Genomic DNA, 17,585 nt, shown 5'->3' on the forward strand with positions numbered 1-17,585 from the left:
ACCGCCCAGTTGATACTTTATTAATTGTAATTTAAATTATCAAGTATATAATAAACTCATTTTGATGTGGTATTTTTTTGGTGCTGATAGAAAGTGTTCTAATAGCAGTAATTTTGTAAGAAAACTTTGAATCTTAGGATATGGATAGGATTTTTTGTCGTATATAAAATGATCTTGTAAATTTTTATCTTATTTTTAATGTTAAAAAATATTTCAGTGTTGTTATGTAAATAACACATAGATTTGTGAGTAACAGTAGATATATCATTCCATTGGGAAAATATTGTTTGGACGAGTGATGATATGTTTGTTGTTACACACAAAACTGTATGTTATTATTATTTTATTTCCACCAAACAAATACTTCATTGGGACACAGTTTATATAGGTTTTTATTTTTCAGATTTACACTGTAAAGCAGTATTGTTACCTATGTAACTGTACAAATTTTTAGTCTCCTTGTACACTTGAATTAACAGTAAGAATAACTTCCATTGGCCTATGGGAAATTAACATTACAAAACTAGTAAGGGGTGATAATATGGTTTATGATTGTGAAATATTTATAGAATAATAGAATTGTTTAGATATATACAAGTATTATAATAAATCTTTTAACAAGATACTGTATTTAATATTAAGCTTTTTAACATAAATTAATTATAGCAATACAATGCATGTTAATTCAAAATGCAAGACCCATAATTTATTCATCTGCTTTGGAGGTCTTGTGTGAAGGTCTATGAATTTTTAACATTGTTTTCCTAGTGACATGCCTGTGTCAACAGTACTGATTCATGGCCTTTAAGTTAATATCAGCAATTTTATACAGAAAAAAATGACTGTATGAACAATGGACAATTACAAGTTCAAAGAAGTACATTAGTTTGTGACACACATCATCAAAATCAATAAGCTTAAGTAATTTGCTGAAAAGTAAGTGATTAGCCTTTGCCACTAGAATAGAGCCAGGCCAGCCTGCACATCCATGGAGTCTGACTAGGCTCTATTATTACTTGTAGCCTATCAACTTAAAACTTTTCATCTTGATATCCCAAAAATTCATTTTGGTCAGTTCCAAAAATGATTCTTGGACAAGTCCATTTAAGAAAAGTCAGCACCAGGTAGGGGTTGGTTTAAACATATTTATACGGTAAATATTTATATTATATATGGTGAACAATATGTACACTTTACATTTTGGGATTGGGCAGAAAGCTATGAAAGCTAAATATGAGTGTCCTTTCACAGGGGTTAATGCTTTTAGATTTGATGATGAATATTGGCCCCATGCAAAGACACTGTTGGTACCACATCTTTTTGGATTAGCATGATTTGTAAATGCCTATTATAAAATTTTGTGCACATGTTAGAATAGAACATTTTTTGTATTTCAGCCTCTCTACTGAAAGGTCTCAAACATGCGAACATTGTAACATTACATGATATCATCCACACGAAAGAAACCCTCACATTTGTCTTTGAATTTGTAGTAAGTAGACAATTCTAGTATAACAGTATACATTATGTACTCTATTAGAGTTTTCAAAGAAGCAGGGAAGTAGAAGTTACGATAATAGCATGAACATGTACTGGTCGGAGACCATCAACCGGACACTTTTGGAACATTTTTCCGTACAGATTTCATAATTTTTAGCATAGAGACCAAAAAATTTGACACAGTTCAGCTAGGTTCTTCTCCTAACTAACAAACAAGTTTGTTTATTTCTGATTGTATTGACACTTATATCTGAGGCACGACAAGGAGGGTATAAAATTACCTAAATTGTCTACACTACAGTACCATGTGTCCGAACAGATATGTACATGATGTGATTTAATTGAGATAAAAGCTTGGGTGTTTTGATTTTTGATTTGTAACATGATATACAATATGTCAGCAACAAATGCTGAAGTTTTGGATATTCTATTATTCACTCTGCAAATGATTATAGCTGGTATTTGAGGTGAGGCAGTGCTTTCTTCAACGTCAACATTCTTTAAAAAGACATTAAAATATTACCATTTACGGAGGTTGAAATAAATTTATTTACTTAATTTTAAAAGAAACATGCACTTATTGTTGATAAAAAAGTGACTGACAACCACTGAACATAGAAAATACTAAATTAAACATTTTCGGGGCTGTCCGGGTATGGTGGTTGTCTGGTTTTGGTGGTCCCCAACCAGTACAGGGTGCTTTTTAATATAATACAATAAGCTTGTACTGATTAGGAATTGTATATATTTATTGGATGTAAGCAGAATAATTTCAAACCAATATGTATGAGTATGAATGAAAATTATTACATCAGTTATCCCAAGGACAATGCTTTGTTACTAGACAGGAATAATTATATATTAATACTGTTTTTGTTTGTTGTTTTATTTCAGAATACAGATTTAAGCCAGTATTTGGAGAAACATCCAGGAGGCTTGAATACATTTAATGTAAAAGTAAGTACTATTGTTTCTCAGTTATTATCAGTGGAATCTTTTAAAGATATTGTCAGGAGAATGTCTCTAAGATATTGTTAGGAGAATGTCTCTTTGATATTGTCGGGTGAATTTCTCTCAAGTATTGTCAGGTGAATATCTCTCAGATATTGTCAGCGGAATGTCTCTCAGATATTGTATGGAGAATGTCTCTCAGATATTGTCAGGAGAATGTCTCTCAGATATTGTCAGGAAATAGTCTCTCAGATATTGTTAGGAGAATGTCTCTCAAATATTTTCAGGAGAATGTCTCTCAGATATTGTCAGGAGAATGTCTCTAAGAAATTGTCAGGAGAATGTCTCTAAGATATTGTCAGGAGAATGTCTCTAAGAAATTGTCAGGAAAATGTATAATATATATTGTCAGAAATACATCTCGGCTTTTGCTAGGGGAATGTCTCTAAGATATTGTCAGGGGAATGTCTCTAAGATATTGTCTGGAGAATGTCTCTAAGATATTGTCAGGAGAATGTCTCTAAGAAATTGTCAGGAAAATGTATAATATATATTGTCTGAAATACATCTCGGCTTTTGCCAGGGGAATGTCTCTAAGATATTGTCAGGAGAATGTCTCTAAGATATTGTCAGGAGAATGTCTCTAAGAAATTGTCAGGAAAATGTATAATATATATTGCCGGAAATACATCTCGGCTTTTGCAAGGGGAATGTCTCTTAGATGTTGTCAAAAGAAAAGCAATGTCTAATTTGTTGGCAGAAGTGGCACTTGCATAAAGAATTTTTTTTTTTTTTTTTTTTTGAGGTGGCATGTATTTTAGACATTTACATTGTTTTTACAGCATATACAGCTTCCCAATTTAACCATAATGCTATCTGCTAGTGTGAAAGCAATCTTAATACTTTACAGTTTATCAGCTTTTCAAACACGTTTCAGTCCCATAAGGTATTGTTTTGAAAGAATATTGTTTAAACTGTCTGACACAGTGAATATGAACTTGTAGCCTAGGTACATTTTCAAGTGTTGATGTTCTATGATAAAATCAATTCTAATCAATTGCAGCTAGTGGCATGTTCGTTTAAACTTTTCACCCCTAAATTTTTATTATGAACTTGCTTTTCTTTGAATTTGGAGAAGTCCATTATGATTTGAAGGGGTTTCAGTGTCAAATATCTGAAATTGAGCAAATGGCAGATAAAGTTTGATCACTCTTCATGATTGTTCAGGGTTGTGTGACTGATTCTGATTTATACTGGTCAAGGCATAGGCAAATGGCTATCACTGATAAAATTTTTGTATGTATGTTATTGATTTTATTTATACTCAACACCGGTTGACTATATTGGCGAGTCCTTCAGAACAGTATTCGTCATTTTAGATTTTGGGGTAGTGCCAAGATACATTTACAGAAGCTAGCTTACGGAACGTCAGTGGTTCTACTCAGGTGCCCGTTCGTGCCTGAAATAATGCACGGAAGGGCACCTGAGGTCTTCCTCCACCAGTAAAGCTGGAACGTCGCAATATGACCTATACTGTGTCGTCGTGACGTTAAACCCAATCAAAACAAACAAAAATATTTACAGAAAGATGCCCCGATTCTAGAAGCTCCTCCTGGTTCCTTAGCATGCCAAGTGTTTGAGCACTCATACACGGAACCTTGGTTTGAAATCTCATCTGAAAGACTGTTAGTAATTTTGGGAATTGAACCTGCAATGTGGAGATTATAGTGTAACACTCTACCTGATTGAGCTATTTGGGCTGCTTTGCTGCTAGAATTCCAAGATTCTATACTATAAAGTATATAGTTACATATGATCATTAATTATGGAAGTCGCAATTACATCTTTGACAATTTATCTGTCTTTGCTAATTAAAAGAAATTGCAGGATTAGTATTTGTTCACTTGCAGGGAAATTGGTAATTACTGCTTACACATACAGGGAAATCGTTTTGGTGGATCTGCTGTCAAGATATGGCCAAAAACATGTGTAGATATGGGCTTAAAACAAAGTTGATAATAAATTATATGTAATTTACCAAGTATGAAATTATGAAGTAGCCTCTATAAAAATGTTTTATTGTTGTATTTCAGTTATTTTTGTTTCAACTTCTCAGAGGTTTAGCATATTGTCATCACAGGAGGATTTTACATAGGTAAGTTGCCACATTTTGCTTTACATAGGTAAGTTGCCACTTTTTGCTTTACATAGGTAAGTTGCCACTTTTTGCTTTATATATTTAAGTTGCCACTTTTTGCATTTCTTAAGTAAGTTGCCACTTTTTGCTTTTACTAAGGTAAGTTGTCACTTTGCTTTACATAGGTAAGTTGCCACTTTTTGCATTTCTTAAGTACGTTGTCAATTTTTGCTTTTACTAAGGTAAGTTGTCACTTTGCTTTACATAGGTAAGTTGCCACTTTTTGCTTTACATAGTAAAGTTGCCACTCTTTGCTATATAAAGGTAATTTGCCACTTTTTGCATTTCTTAATAAGTTGCCACTTGTCAATTTTGCTCTTTAGAAGAGATTCAATATGTTATTAAGTGTGTCAGACAACTGGAGTTATCTCCCATTATTCAATGCATATTTCACTATGTCGTAAATAAGTCTGCATACCATACTCTTGTATTTGAATAACATAAGGTTCATTTAATATGTAAATGAAGTGATTCAGCTGTATTATAAACAGTGGTAACAGTATAATTATAGCTTGACTGTTTGAAGAATAGGGAGAGGTGTTGTACTCACACAGACGTCAGTGTCACATTTTGGTTAACATTTTGCATGCAAGTTGGTATCTTCAAAAGTACTGAAGGGAATGGTTTAAAACTTCACACACTTATTTGAGAGCATAATATGAGCTCCTTGACCAAGGCCCATAACTCTTCACCTGGATTTTGACAGAATTATGGCCCTTTTTCTACATTATACAGGCTTTTGTTGTACTCTTACGGTAAGCACTGGGAGTTGTCTACCACACTGGTCTACATATAGCTCTTGTTTATTGCCATATATACATATATGTGATTATTTATTTATTGTAGAAACTGTGACAAAGTAGTTATTATAAGCTTGTAGATCTTTGGTTTGAATTCCATTCATTGGTGTGGGTTACAAATTACTGTTTTGTCACATTGATTTTGCTGGCATTTATAATTGATTTATATGATTTGAGAACTTGTATCATAGTGTAGTTTTGTTTGACTTATATATACCATTTGTGATAATAATAAAAAATCCTGTATGCTACTGCTTTGATATTTATCTTATGAATTTTAAATTGGTTTGCAAAACTTGTAACATTCAATAAGAAAACAATATTTTGAAAAGTTTATGATTATTTTAATTACAGGGATCTCAAACCCCAAAATCTTCTAATAAGTGAAGCGGGCGAGCTGAAGTTAGCTGACTTTGGTAAGATTTTGTTACCTTTCATAAAAAACAAGAATCATATTTTGTTATCTCAAGTGTCAGTTTTGTTCGTCCCTGTGTGTTCAATTAAGTAGCGTTTAAAACTTTCTTGTTTTCAAATAAACATCAAATATTGTAAAACCTCAACCTGGGGTATTTGTAACTCAGTACAAGAATAAAAAACTTCCCAAATATTTTAGATTTAAGTAAATTTCTTACAGATAAGGCAATAATATAATGCAAAATATTGCTGTGAATAGGGGCATCCATGGCTGAGTGGTTAAGATCTTTGACCTTAAAATCACTTGCCCCTCACTGCTATGGGTTCCAATCTTGCCATAGACTTTGAATTATTTCTTATGAGGAAGCTATCAAGCTATGTTAAAGAACGTCTGTTGTTCACCTCAGTTGCAAGTTTGAGCCAGAAATAACATGAAGAGGCACCTGAGGTCTTCCTCCACCAGTAAAGCTTGAAAGTCGCCATATGACTTTAAAAATATTGGTGCAGCTTAAAACCCAACCAACCAAATAAAAATATTGCTTTGAAAACTAAAAAATTTAGGTTGCTATACAAAATCAGTGGTTTCCTTGGAAATCAGTGAATGCTATGAAATTCAAGGGTAGATTCACTCGTTGTTATGGAAATTTAATGTTTGCTATGGAATTCACTGATTGCTTAGTTTAAAAAGTCAATGTTTGCTTTGTAAGTCACTGGTTACTATGGAAATTAAATGTTTGCTATGGAATTCACTGGTTGCTATGTAAAAAGTTAATGTTTGCTATGGAATTCACTGGTTGCTATGGAAATTTACAACAATTTGCTATGAAAAGTCAATAGCTGCTTAGTGATAGTTGTGTTTTAACCAGTAAAACATGTCTACCCTTTTTGCCATGCACTACTTTTCATAGATATATCATGGTTTCAGGTTTAGCACGAGCCAAATCAATTCCTAGTCATACATATTCCCACGAAGTAGTCACGTTATGGTATAGACCACCAGATGTCCTCCTTGGTTCTACAAACTATTCAACATCCCTAGATATGTGGTAAGTTTCCAACCAAACTAAACAATTAAAATTGTGTTTTACTGTGTGTTTTTAATGGAGTATGTGATAAATAGCATAGATATAAAGTAAATGTAAAAAATGAAATTGTAAAAATTTCAACATAATTTGACTCTTATTTAGGTTTTATTATAAGTGACATTATGCTCATCCAAGGGTATATAGTAAGTAAACATTTGAAAGTCAAATAATATTTACATTTTTCGAAAATCCCTTTCAATTTTATAACTTACTTCACATGAATGATAAATAACTCACATGGCTCAAGGAAATTTCTGTTAATATCCATTGGAATTTACTTGTAACATTCTATTTATGAAAAGAATAGGGCATTCTTTTTATTATTTAGGCAGATTTATGTTTTATCATAAACATTTTACAATGTCGGCTGTCAAGATATATGTATATTTTCTATAGTGTATGAATAATTCAAATATTTGTATTTTTTCAAGGGAGTATGTTGTATATTTACAGTAACCTATTATTTTCTTTGTAGTGTATGATTTGTTCAAACATTTGTATATTTTTTGTAGTGTTATGATTTATTAAAATATTTGTATATTTCTATTATGGTTTATGATTTATTCAGATATTTGTATATTTATATGGTGTATGATTTATTCAGATATTTGTATATTTATATGGTGTACGATTGATTCAGATATTTGTATATTTATATGGTGTACGATTGATTCAGATATTTGTATATTTTCAGGGATGTAGGTTGTATATTTGCCTAAACATTTGTATATTTTTATGGTGTATGATTAATTCACATATTTGTATATTTTCAGGGGAGTAGGTTGTGTATTTGCCACAAAAATTGTATATTTTTATGTTGTATGATTTATTGAGATATTTGTATATTTTCAGGGGTGTAGGTTGTATATTTACAGAGATGTTAGCGGGTATGGCCACATTCCCTGGCATGAAAGATGCCTATGATCAACTGGACCAGATTTTCAGAGTATGTGTAGAAAAATACATTGTAGCAAAGTTGTATTGTATAGTTTTTTAGCTCTTATCCTACTGGAACTGGAAGTTTTAGCCTTTGCTACCGATATAAATTAAGGCCATTGTGCACATATAACCAAGCTCTTTTACTATTGACTGACCAACTTAAAATTTCCATTCTGACATTTCCCAAATTAAATACATCATTGGATAGTTTCAAAAATGGAAGGTAGATGAGTCTATTTAAGAAATTCAACAGATTGTCTGTTGAATTTTTTGTCAAATAACTTTGACTCTCTACAATGTGTATGGTAACACAGTTCTGTCAAAGGTCGTATTTAAGTTCAAAGATGAATATTGTGCTGGGCCAAAGTTGATTTTGATTTTGTGAATAGAAAATTGAAAGAATTCGCTTTAATATTTGATGAAAAAGACAGCTATTCTCCACTCTTGGTGTCATCATATGTAATATTTTTTATTTTATAAACTTATATTACTTAACTAATATTATTTGATTTGATAAAGGTTTTGCATTTAGTCATTATACACTTCTCTCCTGTCTAGGGAAAGTCCAGTTTACTGACTTTGGTGATATTTTGAAGAAAATGTTTATGTAGTAAATTTATGATAAAAAATTGTTGCTGATAGAAATACTGTTCATGTTTTACTATCAAGCACTGAAAGTAGACAAGAAAACTTTTTGTATGACAGAATTTTTCTAAATGTTAATGTGGGTGTTTGTATTTCATCAACCACTAAATTTATTTGCCTGAAACTTCACACATGTTTGAGATCATAATGGTACATGTAGTAACTTGTCTGAAGGAATCTTCCCTTTTGTGAATTCTTACATAATCTTATGCTCTTGTTTTACTGTTTTACTATTAAGCACTGAGAATACATGAATACTCTGTCCTATGGACAGGTCTTGTTAGGTAAGTGAGCTTAAAACAGAGTTCTTAGCTTGACTATAAAAAAGAAAAGGGGTCAGACTTTTGTACTCCACCAAATGTAAGAGTCACACTTTTATAAAGTTTTTTTTTTGTGCAAATTGGTATCTCCAAAACTACTGAAGGGAATGTTTTGAAACTTTACTTCAGTGGCCAAAGGGTAAAATTCTAACCTATATTTGACAAAATTATGGCATTTTTTGAACTCAGAAAAAAACTAAGTTATCCAGGCTCATGTTTTTACTAGCAAGGACACAATAGTCCTACAGACAGCTCTTGTTCTTATTTATTGTATGTAACATTACAAACTTCAGTCAGATTATATATTGATGATGTACTGATTATTGCTTTAATTTGTGACTTTGTTTTACAGATACTGGGAACCCCTTCTGAGAAAACCTGGTCTGGTGTCTCTAAATTTCCACAGTATGACGACAGTAAGTGGTTTGTCTTATTAATATTTACAGTCAAAATGACTCATAACAAGTTCTAAACTAATTGAAGAATTTTAATCATGCCAACCAATGATATTAGATTGAATTAAACCGAAAGCATTAATCAAAATAACTGTAGATAACAAACAAAGTAAGGGAAATAAGCCGAAAGTGCATTTAATTAAAGGGCAACAACTTACAATTAAATGATAAGTTAAATGCCACCCCATCACACATGTAATTTGCTAATAGGATTCCAATTTTATCATCTAATTAACTAATGTTTATGCCCCCACAAAGTGGGAGCATATAGCGTTGCACTTGTCCGTCCGTCCGAGTGTCCGTCTGTCCGTCCGTACGTCCCGAAATCTTGTGAACGCAACTCCTCTTAAACCAGATGGCAGATTTTGCTTAAACTTACAGGGATGAACAACCTTAATGTGTAGATGGTAGTAAAGGAAGGAATTTTTGCTGCAACCAAATTTAACAGAATTATGGCCCTTTGTTGATTTTTTCACTATATACGATGTAGAAATTTTGTGAACGAAACTCCTCTTAAACCGGATGGCCGATTTTGCTTAAACTTACAAGGATAAACAACCTTAATGTGTAAATGGCAGTAAAGGAAGGAATTTTTGCTGCGACCAAATTTAACAGAATTATGGCCCTTTGTTGATTTTTTCATTATATAACATATAGAAATTTTGTGAACGCAACTCCTCTTAAACCGGATGGCAGATTTTGCTTAAACTTCCAGGGATGAACAACCTTAATGTGTAGATGGTAGTAAAGGAAGGAATTTTTGCTGCGACCAAATTTAACAGAATTATGGCCCTTTGTTGATTTTTTCACTATATACTATGTAGAAATTTTGTGAACGCAACTCCTCTTAAACCGGATGGCAGATTTTGCTTAAACTTCCAGGGATGAACAACCTTAATGTGTAGATGGCAGTAAAGGAAGGAATTTTTGCTGCGACCAAATTTAACAGAATTATGGCCCTTTGTTGATTTTAAGTTTTCAACTTGTGGCACATGTAGTCCAAAAAATATTTGACCTAGAGTCATAAGATTGACAGAACAGTGGTGTGTGGGGGCATCCGTGTCCTATGGACACATTTCTAGTTTATTACTGGAGTGGTCTTAGTTTAAGTAATTTTCTTATATATGATTTTTCTTGATATTTATGTTATCTATTTGTGTTTCATTTAAAAATTTTCTAATATGAGCCGCGTCACGACAAAACCAACATAATGGGTTTGCAACCATCATGGATCCAGACCAGCCTGCACATCAGCACAGTCTGATCAGGATCCATGCTGTTGTCTATCAGTTTCTTTACTTGTTAAAGGGTCTGTAAGCGAACAGCATGGATCCTGATCAGACTGTGCGGATGCGCAGGCTGGTATGGATCCATGCTGGTCGCAAACCCATTATGTTAGTTTTGTCATGGCGTGGCTAATATGTTTTTTTTTTTCAGGAAAATTTGTCAATTATACTAAACAGAGTCTTTCCACAATAGTTCCAAAACTTGCCTATCTGCCACATGCAGAAGATCTGGTCAATGATTTCCTACAGGTAAGAATGATCACCATTTAGTGATTATTTATCTTCAGTTTTCAAAACTGGCGCAAGCCGTCCGGTTAGTTCAATAGGTAGAGCGTTGGTCTGTAAATCAGGCAACCCGGGTTTGATTCCCGGACGGCGCAGGTCACTTAGGTTGTGATTGATCATGAAATTCTTTCTACGGTCATTGGCACTGTACCTCTGCTCTGGCATGCACAGAAGTTTCAGTTCCTTGCAAAAGTGAAGGCAACTAGTACTGGTAAAACTACTTGACAGCATATCCAGGAAACAAAGCAGTGACTGAACTGTGCTCTGGTGATTTCAATGTGGCCTACTGTCGTGATACAGAGTGAAAACTACCAACACCACCACCACCCAACTTTGGCGTTCTTTAGGGGGAAATAAAGCACGACAAATCAGAAAAGGGGGAAAACCTGAAATCATATTCCGACAACTGAGAATGGAATTTAACAACACTCAAACTTTTTATAAAATTTCCAATTTCAGTTCAATTTAATATGCATAGTACATAACAAGAGGCTATCTATAGGGACTGTGTTCTGTCTTTCAGTCAATTTAATTTATCAAGTAGTTGATATTAGTCAGCTGCTGTCAAGTCATGGTTCTGGTGAAGAATGTGCACAGGGCATTTTTGTGAAAATATAGCATGTTAAGTGGAAAATATACCTTTTTGGGCTAGGGGAAACGGCCTTTATTCAGCTGTAAAATATAGGAGAAAGATCACTGCCATTAGTTTTTACTTACAGGAAGACCCTTCTTTACATGTATCCTTGTTCTTGTGCCATTCACTTTAAACAACATTTATATATGGATATATTATTTATATGAAACATTTTGGAACTTCTTTTGAAGTGTGACATTTTTTTGGAAATTTTTAAAAGGGAGACTACTGATCTTTTACTACTGCTTTTAAATGAAGTTCTCTCGGAAGTTGATACTAGATCTAAATCTTTACCTTTTTGATTTGGTTGTGATAAAGTCTGTTCTACAACAACTGGGACTGCTTGAGTTGGGACAGCCTGCAATTCTAAATTTGAAGGCAGACATGTGTAACATTTATATTGTGTCGGGCAGTAGTACTAGCAAACATTACAATTAATTATAAACATCTTATAGTATGCTTTTATTTTTAACCAATCTATGATGTTTTTTGGTGAGATCATTAATATCAATATTGTTTTAATGTATTTCAGATGGATCCAAGACAAAGAATCTCAGCTAAAGCCGCCATGTGGCATGATTATTTTTGTGATTTACCGACAAAAATTCATGATTTACCTGAAGGTATTGACTGTTATATTATATAACCTTACTTTTAATGATTTATAAATCTGTTATAATAATTTTTGATTTGTTAAAAGCCTGTATGATTGTTTAATGATTGATTTCTAATCTTTTTCTATTCCGGCTTTTAAATTTTTTAACAGTTGACACTTTTTTTTTTAAAAAAGAATTCTTTGTTTTAAAATAGTTTTCGCATACTTTTTAATGTAAAAATTGAATAGGCAAATTTTTGTCCCGGCATTTTTTATGATGTGTTAATTTGTTGGTTTAAACTACTATTTAAGTTAAATTGGAAACAATTCTTGCAACTATTTTAAATCATTTTTGATCTCATGGTTGTCATCCGATTAGGGCTCAAACCCATGATCCCTTGGTTGAGAGGCAGACACCTTAACCACTAGGCCACCGCTCCCCTTAATTAAAGTTAATGACAATCATTATCAGTGACAATAATTTATAATGATGTCACTGCTAATACATGTATAATAATGTCTTAAGAATAGTATCTGAGGTTCATATCAACCAATACTTTTATGAAGTTGTCATTATACTACTGACTGTGGCTTTGTTAATCCACAAAAAAGGTGAAAAAACTGAAAGTTATTATTTAAAAATACATATATACATAAGTTTTATAATATATATATTTTTTGTTTTAACATTTCAGTCGCCTCTATATTTAACATTCCTGGTTTAAGTTTGTACCCAGAAATGGATGACATGATCACCCAGTCAATGTCCCCTGCCAAGCCTACACGACGTTCCAGAATAAGAACTACACTAAAAGTGTAATATATGTACTATAGTGCACTGTGTTTTATATATATATAATTGATGCATTTTACATGGGCTTTATCAAAGACAATATTCAATAGTAGTGTTCTTAAGTGCTTGAATGAAGTCATGTGTAGCAAGTTTTTTTTACGACAGGAATTGAAATTTGAAATTATCTTGCCATGGTGTAATAATGGATAAACAACAATGTTCAAATGTTTCATATATGTAGCAGTTTAAATACGAGGAAAATATGAATGCACAATTTTATGCCAGCAGATCAGAAATATGACCAAACAGAAAAACCATTGATCATGTTGAGTGATATAGAATTATCACTGAAATTGAAATGATTGAAACCGATATCTGGAAGATCAGTCAAGGAAATCTGTGATGTTATTTTGTAGATTCAAAATGAAATATTGTACTGCAGATTAGTTTCCTAAGATTTCAGAAGATATATAACCATTCATACTGATAATTTGAAGACCAGTCAAGGAATGCTGTGATGTCATTGGTCAAATTCAAAATTAGGGCAGGGATAGCCAATCAAACGATTGGAGTTATAGACTGGTTATCTTAAATTTTTAAATTCAGTTTTGTTACAATTGGGGATTATTTCTTGCTAGAATTCCATTTAAATGTGAAGAGAAACGCACCTGAAAATTGGAGGACAAATGTTAAAACATGTTGTTGCTTTTTTGTCAGGAATACCGGTATGTTTTTAAAATGATATATGCAAAGATGGAATCAAAAGAAGAGGAACTGGATTTAAAAAAAAATATTTTAAATCAATAATGACATATTAAGCTATGTTGTTCAAATTTCATAATGAAATATTTTATGTTTTCCCAAGTTTTTATATATATAAATATCAATGATTATGCAAAGAATAGCAATATGGCATATGTGAGAGGCTTCTTGGCTTCTGTTATGTCAAGAAAGGTTTTGTCAGTTTGAAATGAAATACAGTTATCTGCTTTATAGTCCCATCAGGTCTCAAATCTTGATGAGAGTCCCAAAATTGTACTAACTTTTTCCCGTTCAAACCACCTATTGTTTCCCTTTAATCCCCGGGGTTGCCATTTTTTTAAAACGGGGCAAATCGAACTTTAAAAATGTTTCTTAAAAAAAGTGTATTAAAAATAAATTCAATTTAAATTCATAATTCTTATTATGATCTATTTGGTAATACTAATAATAATTTTTTTAATGATTTTATATCACTGGAGTGTTATGAACTGTTATTTTTAAATGAAATATTTGGACTTTTTGGATTGCTCTTTCATTATGGATTATGAATCTATACGGCAAATTTTTTTTCTTCTACAAAATGTGGTGGGGGCGCTCATTAGAGGAGGGGGGTGCTAAATGGAAACAATATGGTAAAGGAGATGTTATAGTTGTGATTGATCAATAAGATTAAAGAGTACTTAAAGTATTCAGTGATCATATCCATTTAAAAATAAATCCTACAAAATATAATATTCTCCATCAGTTCAATATTTTGTGTTGAATTTATGTAATGTGTGTTCTGATTTTATGTTTAAATGGTATTTGGTTTGTATATAAAAACCATTCTCATTGGTTGGTTTAAATTAAAAAAAAAATGTAACCAATCAAAAGTAAATGGTATTTGGTTTGTATAATAAAACCATTCTCATTGGTCGGTTTCAATTCAAAAATAAATTTTTAACCAATCAAAAGGCTATGATCTAAACCAGGTGATATATCCAAATCCAATAAGCTGTAAATCTCCTTGTTAAAATATATTTGTAATTTTACATTATAACATTGTATTTTACAAAATGTCAAGATTTTTTTTCAATTCCTATTGTGATATTGAAATGTTACATGTTGCTTTATGTTAAAACAGAATTCGTGTTTGTAATAAATAATGAACCAAAAACGTTAAAGCATATGTAACACTTTATATATTCAGGAATGATCAGGAATTTATACATTCCATTATGAAACTTTAGAGATTTTTTTTAGAAATTCAACTTGTTTATTTGTGTTTGAACCCAACAGAATGCATAGATTCTAACTTTAGTAATTCTTGTTATCAGATTAGTTAAGACAGTTAAAATTTCACCACAACATATTTGTTAATAAAAGAGCACAGGTTAATTTTTGTGGTTAAATCTATTGTAATTCAAATAAAAAGTCAGAGTAGGGATCTATCAGTAGATAAAAAAAAGTTGTGTGCTTCTGAACTATTACAAAATGTTACTACATTATCACACATTGTATTCATTTAATAGGGCAGTTAAATAATTGCATAATTTCACTTTTTTTTAATAAAGATTTTCTTTAGAGAAAAATGAAAATTTAAAAGAATAAGGTCAACTTGTTTTTTTAAGTTGCAAGTGAAAAAAAAACACTGTTTTAAGAAATGCACTGTTTTGAATTAGTTAGTTTAGCACATTACATTGGTATGTTGTGTAACATATGTTCATTTTATATTTAGACACTAAAAAAATATTGTTTTCACTGAAGATATTGATGTAACTTTAAAGGGACTCCACTGAGGTTTTTTGACGTGACTATTCTGGAAATATATTTCCGAGATTTGTGTACCATTTGATGTCAGTCTGAACCAATATCTGGTGTGCAGATGTTCAGATCATGCCATCACCCTGTTTTTTGTTTTTCAGAATATTTATTTTTATTGCACAAAATGACCCGAAATTGAAAAGCGTAACAATTCTTTTTACACAAACCAGTCTAAAAATTGCACAAATATTGATGTTCGATTCAATTTAAAGAATATTTCTTTTTTAATCCTGTGCAGAATTTTTTCATCGTAAATGCTTCACTACACATATGTAAAGAGTTTCAAAGTTTTAATTTTTTATTTAGGGTTTATAACCTCAGTGGAGTTCCTTTAACTTTTGTAGCTACTATCATGATAATAATGGCTGAAGATTTCAAATCATATCATGGTATCAGGATATGTTGTCATATATACAAAACAGTATTAAGCACAATGTTCGTTTTAAAAAACAAATGAGCCACGTCATGAAAAAACCAACATAATGCATCCGCGCAGGCTGATCAGGATCCATGCTGTTCGCTATCAGTTTCTCTATTTGTTATAGGGTTTGTAAGCTAACAGTATGGATCCTGATCAGACTGCGCAGATGCGCAGGCTGATCTGGATCAATGCTGGTTGGAAACGCACTATGTTAGTTTTGTCATGACGCGGTTCATTAATCTGAATCTAATAATCACATATTCTTTCTCTGCAGTATGTCTTAGAATTTCAATAATTTTTACCCCTATATACACAGTTATGACTTTTGCATTGCATGTGACTATTTCTTGTCAAACTTAGACATATGTACTGACCATTCCATTGGATTTATTTTTTCATTGAAATATCTTGTTTTTTTTTGTTTTTTTCATTTGATATTCACTGGTGTTTAAGGTATTTGAATTATAGTTTTAACCAACAATTTAGTTCAGAATTTTGTTTGCTTTTGCTACCACTGTTTGGAATATGTTTTAGCTTGGCTTATCACCTGCATACACATTTTTAGCTCACCTGTCACAAAGTGACAGGGTGAGCTTTTGTGATCGCTTTTCGTCCGGCGTCCGTCCGTCCGTCGTCCGTCCGTCGTCCGTCCGTCGTCCGTCCGTCCGTAAACTTTTGCTTTAAATGACATCTCCTCATAAACCACTGAGCCAATTTCATCCAAACTTCACAGGAATGTTCCTTTGGTGGTCACCTTTACTATTGTTCAAAGAATTTAATTCCATGCAGAACTCTGGTTGCCATGGCAACCGAAAGAAAAATCTTTAAATATCTTCTTTTAAACAACCCTAAAAGCTAGAGCTTAGATATTTGGCATGAAACATCTTCTAGTGAGTGTCTACCAAGTTTGTTCAAATAAAAGCCCTGGGGTCAAAATTGGCCCCGCCCCAGGGGGTCATTGATTTTCCCTATATGCATATAGTAAAAACTTAAAAAATCTTCTTTTAAAGAACCCAAAGAGCTAGAGCTAAGATATTAAGCATGAAACATCTTCTAGTAAGTGTCTACCAAGTTTGTTCAAATTAAAGCCCTGTGGTCAAAATTGGCCCCACCCCGGGGGGTCATTGATTTTCCCTATATGCATATAGTAAAAACTTAAAAAATCTTCTTTTAAAGAACCATTAGAGCTAGAGCTTAGATATTTGGCATGAAACATCTTCTAGTGAATGTCTACCAAGTTCGTTCAAATAAAAGCCCTGGGGTCAAAATTGACCCGGCCCCAGGGGGTCATAGATTTTCCCTATATGCATATAGTAAAAACTTAAAAAATCTTCTTTTAAAGAACCGAAAGAGCTAGAGCTAAGATATTTAGCATGATACATCTTCTAATGCAGGCCTCGACATTAGCGGTGGTCCGTTGGTCCGAGACCACTTGATTTTGGCAAGGACCACCTAATTTTAAAACCCACTGGTCCGTCGGACCACTTGAATTTTCTGGTTGATGCAAGGCTCATTTGGGAGAATGGCGATTTGGTCAAAAACATGTTATATAATTTTGTTTAAAATCTATGTCCGATGTATATGGTTCATTAAATCTCTGATTAGTTCAAGAAGTTCTAAGTCATCAATAACTTTCATTTTAAGTCGCTAAAATTTTGTTTATGCAAGTTAAAAGAGTTAAGAATTTGTGATATGAATTT

General features: G+C 32.4%; 1 pseudogene; it reads left to right on the plus strand.

The window, feature by feature from the left end:
• Positions 1 to 13,875, plus strand: part of LOC132734039 (cyclin-dependent kinase 14-like) — an 87,417-nt pseudogene extending 73,542 nt beyond the window's left edge.
• The last annotated feature ends 3,710 nt before the right edge of the window (positions 13,876 to 17,585 follow it).

The sequence above is a fragment of the Ruditapes philippinarum genome, unplaced genomic scaffold (assembly GCF_026571515.1).
Source record: "Ruditapes philippinarum isolate M1 unplaced genomic scaffold, ASM2657151v2 ctg3116_1_1_1_1, whole genome shotgun sequence".
Lineage (NCBI taxonomy): Eukaryota > Metazoa > Mollusca > Bivalvia > Venerida > Veneridae > Ruditapes > Ruditapes philippinarum.